This window comes from Megalobrama amblycephala, linkage group LG11 (genome assembly GCF_018812025.1).
Source record: "Megalobrama amblycephala isolate DHTTF-2021 linkage group LG11, ASM1881202v1, whole genome shotgun sequence".
Classification (NCBI taxonomy): Eukaryota; Metazoa; Chordata; class Actinopteri; order Cypriniformes; family Xenocyprididae; genus Megalobrama; species Megalobrama amblycephala.
The window spans coordinates 9955498-9963068 of record NC_063054.1 but is presented as its reverse complement, the minus strand read 5'-3'; positions in this window follow the sequence as shown (position 1 = coordinate 9963068).

Sequence of the window (7571 nt, the reverse complement as noted above, 5' to 3'; positions counted from 1 at the left end):
TTCCATATTTATAAAAAAAAAAATAATTTTGTCCAAAACCTTTTTAGAGCCACATTAGTCAAGAGGTTTTCCTCATCGTCATAGGTTTAAAGAATTTAAAAAAAAAAAACTATAAACTTACTTCTGATTTTATATACACATTTCTTTTGATAATATGTATTATACAGTATATTTATATTCTCATATCAATCACTTGAGTTGTATAGTTTAGTTTAATAGCTATTGATTGCAATGACATACCAAAACAAGGTTTATACATACAGAGAAAAAAATCATTATTTAATTATATTAGAGAAGAATTCAAATCTATTCACATTATTTAAGTGTTAATTTATAGAGTGAAGAGCTTATATTGAGTGTTCTGGCTTTGGCTTGCAGTCTCCAGAGAGCATTTATCAAATAGCAGTGTAAATGCTGTTGGTGAATTTCACAGTGACAGTGAATCTCTGATGATACACACCATCTGCAGTGGAAACGGCTGACCATGACCTATCTGTGTCTGTCTCAGAGGCCTTGCTTACATCGTGGGCTGTGCTGCTGCCATAGAGAGACAAATATGCCGGGCAAGGGCAGACAGACCAGCTTAAATATTGTGCCTTGATATGGCTAAAATGCAAACAGAGAAAAATAGAGACGGATGAAGTAGAGAATGTGCCAGTCATTTTGCTGATATGAGTAAGCCTTTAATTAGACGGCCTTAAAATATTCTCAGTGCTTGAGATTGCAGACAGACAGAAAGGCATGGTTAAAGCATTTTTACCTGAATTAAACATTCAACTAATTATTATTTATGTTCTTTTTTGTATTGTTTTTGTAATTATTTTACACTTACACTTATAAACAGTATAAATGTGTGTGTGTGTGTGTGTGTGTGTGTGTGTGTGCAGGGCTTTCCATTAACACCCTGTTGACACACACACACCCTCCTCCCCTCACTCACTCATTTAATTTTCTCTGGATTAATATTGTTGGTGTTACAGGGCTTGAATTTCAGGGTAGGATTGCATGTATTGAGCATAATTTTACTCATTCCCACAGATTTTGTGCTCACACTCAAAGTGCGCGCACATAAAGCCGCCTCTCAGTACTAAATTGAGTTCTTTTTCTCTGCTTATTGCACTTAAACAGTCAAATACACACAAAATAATGTCAAAATTCTAGTATTGGTGAGTATTCACGTAAATATAGTCATTTATGTTTTAAGTGAACATAAGCAGTTGAGATAGAAAACGCATGTGTAACAGTATAATGGATCTGTGCGTCAGGTCTTAAAGTGACAGCAGCCTAATAAACCTGCTGCCAAATTATGAATATCTATATGGCAGTTTTTCCCCATGGTATCAATGTCAGAATTATGGCCAATGAAAATGCTGAGTGGCTAGTAACTTTGGAAAACCACGAGCCACAGTGACTGGTGAGCAGAAAAGTTAATGTCAAGCCCTGTATATCACACTTTAGTTTAGGGTCCAATTCTCACTTTTAACTTTTAACTATGACTTTTGTCTCAATAAACTCCTAATTTCTGCTTATTAATAGTTAGTAAGGTAGTTAAGTTTAGGTATTGGGTAGGATTAAGGTATGTACAACATGGTCATGCAGAATAAGGCATTAATATGTGCTTTATAAGTACTAATAAACAAATATCCTAGTAATATGCATGCTAATAAGCAACTAGTTAATAGTAAGTAAATAGTTGGACACCCAAAACTTTATACTATATATATAAAATACACACACACACACACACACACTTACTTGAAACATTATATAGGTGGTGTGTATCTGACGAGAACACATAAAGTGACCCAAGCCAAGAGCATTTAGAAGAATGCGCCCCGTGACCCCCTTCCCTGGGATGCCTTAAACAGATTGTGAACTTTGTTTTTAGCGCTTTAACATACTTGGTTATGTGTGTGCTTGTTTGTATGGAGTAGATCCAATGTATTTATTAGTTACACATATTTATTCTTTATTTAAGCTCACATCTTAAGTGTTACCTGTGAACAAATGACATAAAAAGGTGGATTTCAGTTGGGATTCAGGAAGTGGATCTGCTGTAGTTGTCTTTGTGCCAACGTGTGTGAATGGACAACTACACCACAGCCGGCTGGGAAATAGCAGTGGTGATGACTGAAATTGAGAGGAGTGAATTACCTGAATATTATATGCCGATGCTACTTTATGAAAAATCATTCGATCCAACAAGGCAGCCAAAAAAAGTGATGTTTTCAATTTAACCAATAGATATGAATCATTTGAACTAGTTGCAAAACTAGATCTTCTAGTCATTTTCATATTCATTTCTGCTGGTTCACAAATTGTGTTTTCTATAGATGTGGTGGTCTTCCTGAATCTACCCCACTGTCTTGTACTGTACGGAATGGTTAAATGTCTAGCGTTGTGTGCATGGAGCAGAGCGTTTGTGTGTTTTCTACCAGTATGCTGTATTTTTATTATACACAACTGCTGCAGTTGAACCATTTTAAATGAATGTAAAACTGAAAGATGGAAAGTTCTCGCACAAACCACTTGATCATATAATTTATATGAAATGCAATAGATATGATGCCTCTAAAAAGTTTTAACAGTTCGGTGCAAACCACCATGGCTGATGGTTTTTCTCCGTTATTGCCGGAAAAGATTAGACTGGATTATGATGTTGTTTTCATGGAAAAATATTGCACAGTCTGAAATTCCTCCCAGACGTTAAAGCCTTTACGCATTCTTAGCATTTTCCCCTCAAATCCCAAGTTAACTCCCGGTCACTTTGAGGATCAGTGCGTCTTTTTGGAGATAAAGTGCTGAGGTTCATAGTTTAGGGAGTTTATCGCCCCCTGCTGCTGGACTTTGCCATTACATTTACTACCAATGGCAATCTTTGGGTAGGAATTGCAGGATTGTGCGCATGCTTGATGCCTTTGTGGTTAATATTTGTCATATTTCGAGGCCGGGTTGTTAGCAAAAGTCCTTTACCACATTGTTATGTCCGTTATATCTGAAACTTTATGGCCCCCATTAGTTTGACAGGGGCATTAGTGTGATGGCCATGGCTTCAGCTCATGTTCAGTGTTTTGTCTACGTAGATGCATTTATGCTGGATATTATACCCTCCCTCTCTCTCCAGTGTAGTGTTGTATGTGTGAAACATGAGAATAGTGTGTTTTCTGCCTGTTCCCGAGCCCGCTGGGAGACGACCTCTGCCTGTCGGTGTCTACATGTCTGTACTGTACATATGTGTGTGTCACTTCCTGTCTGTGTGCGGTTTGTATTTTAAAAGTTATGCACTGCATGGTGTTTCTGTTCTGATTTGCACTTTAATTTTTATTGTTAAAAAGAAAAATAAAACAATACAAAGGGAAGAGGTATATGCATTTTTTTTTTTTTTTTTAGTTTGTGTACTTATTTTGATTTTTTGATGATGTAACATTAACACTCTCAAACATATGCAGTTGGGAGGAAATCAGCAACATATATATGACAACATGTAGTCCCCACGGTTATGGAAAACATGAAAAATTGTGATTTACATTCCTGGAAAATACTTTCTAATAATACATGTTTCATGAGCAGCAGATCATCATATTAGAATGATTTCTGAAGGATCATGTGACACTGAAGACTGGAGTAATGATGCTGAAAATTCAGCTTTGTATAACAGAAATAAATTATATTTTAAAATATATTAAAATAGAAAACTATGGAAGCTTGTTTCCAGCACTAAATAAAAAAATAAAGGTAATTGTGACTTTTTATCTCACAATTCTGTTTTTCTCGCAATTGCGAGTTTATATCTCGCAATTCTGACTTTATATCACGCAATTCTGACTTTATATCTCGTAATTCTGACTTTATATCTCGTAATTCTGACTTTATCTCGTAATTCTGACTTTATCTCGTAATTCTGACTTTATCTCATAATTCTGACTTTATAACTCATAATTCTGACTTTATATCACGCAATTCTGACTTTATATCACGCAATTCTGACTTTATATCTCGTAATTCTGACTTTATCTCGTAATTCTGACTTTATAACTCATAATTCTGACTTTATATCTCGTAATTCTGACTTTATCTCACAATTCAGTTTTTCTCGCAATTGCGAGTTTATATCTCACAATTCTGACTTTATAACTCGTAATTCTGACTTTATCTCATAATTCTGACTTTACAACTCGTAATTCTGATTTTATCTCATAATTCTGACTTTATAACTCGTAATTCTGACTTTATCTCATAATTCTGACTTTATAACTCGTAATTCTGATTTTATCTCATAATTCTGACTTTATAACTCATAATTCTGACTTTATAACTCATAATTCTGACTTTATATCACGCAATTCTGACTTTATATCACGCAATTCTGACTTTATATCTCGTAATTCTGACTTTATCTCGTAATTCTGACTTTATAACTCATAATTCTGACTTTATATCTCGTAATTCTGACTTTATCTCACAATTCAGTTTTTCTCGCAATTGCGAGTTTATATCTCACAATTCTGACTTTATAACTCGTAATTCTGACTTTATCTCATAATTCTGACTTTACAACTCGTAATTCTGATTTTATCTCATAATTCTGACTTTATAACTCGTAATTCTGACTTTATCTCATAATTCTGACTTTATAACTCGTAATTCTGATTTTATCTCATAATTCTGACTTTATAACTCATAATTCTGACTTTACAACTCGTAATTCTGACTATATCTCGCAATTCTGACTTTATATCACACAATTCTGACTTTATATTGTGCAATTCTGACTAACTCACACAATTCTGACTTTATAACTCGCAATTCTGACTTTATAACTCATAATTCTGACTATATCTCGTAATTCTGACTTCATATCTAGCAATTCTAACTTTATAACTCGCAATTCTGACTTTATATCTCGTAATTCTGACTTTATCTCACAATTCTGTTTTTCTCGCAATTGCGAGTTTATATCTCACAATTCTGACTTTATATCTCATAATTCTGACTTTATATCTCGCAATTCTGACTATATCAGGCGATTCTGACTTTATAACTCGTAATTCTGACTTTACAACTCGTAATTCTGACTTTATCTCATAATTCTGACTTTATAACTCATAATTCTGACTTTACAACTCATAATTCTGACTTTATCTCATAATTCTGACTTTATAACTCATAATTCTGACTTTATATCTCACAATTCTGACTTTATATCACACAATTCTGACTTTATATTGTGCAATTCTGACTAACTCACACAATTCTGACTTTATAACTCGCAATTCTGACTTTATAACTCATAATTCTGACTATATCTCGTAATTCTGACTTTATATCTCGTAATTCTGACTTTACAACTCGTAATTCTGATTTTATCTCATAATTCTGACTTTATAACTCATAATTCTGACTTTACAACTCGTAATTCTGACTATCTCATAATTCTGACTTTATAACTCATAATTCGGACTTTATATCTTGCAATTCTGACTTTATATCACACAATTCTGACTTTATATTGTGCAATTCTGACTAACTCACACAATTCTGACTTTATAACTCGCAATTCTGACTTTATAACTCATAATTCTGACTATATCTCGTAATTCTGACTTTATATCTAGCAATTCTAACTTTATAACTCGCAATTCTGACTTTATATCTCGTAATTCTGACTTTATCTCACAATTCTGTTTTTCTCACAATTGCGAGTTTATATCTCACAATTCTGACTTTATATCTCACAATTCTGACTTTATATCAGGCGATTCTGACTTTATAACTCGTAATTCTGACTTTATCTCGTAATTCTGACTTTACAACTCGTAATTCTGACTTTATCTCATAATTCTGACTTTATAACTCATAATTCTGACTTTACAACTCGTAATTCTTACTTTATCTCATAATTCTGACTTTATATCTCGCAATTCTGACTTTATATCACACAATTCTGACTTTATATTGTGCAATTCTGACTAACTCACACAATTCTGACTTTATAACTCGTAATTCTGACTTTATATCTCGTAATTCTGACTTTACAACTCGTAATTCTGACTTTATCTCATAATTCTGACTTTATAACTCATAATTCTGACTTTACAACTCGTAATTCTTACTTTATCTCATAATTCTGACTTTATATCTCGCAATTCTGACTTTATATCACACAATTCTGACTTTATATTGTGCAATTCTGACTAACTCACACAATTCTGACTTTATAACTCGTAATTCTGACTTTATATCTCGTAATTCTGACTTTATATCTAGCAATTCTAACTTTATAACTCGCAATTCTGACTTTATATCTCGTAATTCTGACTTTATATCTCGTAATTCTGACTTTATCTCGTAATTCTGACTTTATCTCGTAATTCTGACTTTATCTCATAATTCTGACTTTATAACTCATAATTCTGACTTTATATCACGCAATTCTGACTTTATATCACGCAATTCTGACTTTATATCTCGTAATTCTGACTTTATCTCGTAATTCTGACTTTATAACTCATAATTCTGACTTTATATCTCGTAATTCTGACTTTATCTCACAATTCAGTTTTTCTCGCAATTGCGAGTTTATATCTCACAATTCTGACTTTATAACTCGTAATTCTGACTTTATCTCATAATTCTGACTTTACAACTCGTAATTCTGATTTTATCTCATAATTCTGACTTTATAACTCGTAATTCTGACTTTATCTCATAATTCTGACTTTATAACTCGTAATTCTGATTTTATCTCATAATTCTGACTTTATAACTCATAATTCTGACTTTACAACTCGTAATTCTGACTATATCTCGCAATTCTGACTTTATATCACACAATTCTGACTTTATATTGTGCAATTCTGACTAACTCACACAATTCTGACTTTATAACTCGCAATTCTGACTTTATAACTCATAATTCTGACTATATCTCGTAATTCTGACTTCATATCTAGCAATTCTAACTTTATAACTCGTAATTCTGACTTTATCTCACAATTCTGTTTTTCTCGCAATTGCGAGTTTATATCTCACAATTCTGACTTTATATCTCATAATTCTGACTTTATATCTCGCAATTCTGACTATATCAGGCGATTCTGACTTTATAACTCGTAATTCTGACTTTACAACTCGTAATTCTGACTTTATCTCATAATTCTGACTTTATAACTCATAATTCTGACTTTACAACTCATAATTCTGACTTTATCTCATAATTCTGACTTTATAACTCATAATTCTGACTTTATATCTCACAATTCTGACTTTATATCACACAATTCTGACTTTATATTGTGCAATTCTGACTAACTCACACAATTCTGACTTTATAACTCGCAATTCTGACTTTATAACTCATAATTCTGACTATATCTCGTAATTCTGACTTTATATCTCGTAATTCTGACTTTACAACTCGTAATTCTGATTTTATCTCATAATTCTGACTTTATAACTCATAATTCTGACTTTACAACTCGTAATTCTGACTTTATCTCATAATTCTGACTTTATAACTCATAATTCGGACTTTATATCTTGCAATTCTGACTTTATATCACACAATTCTG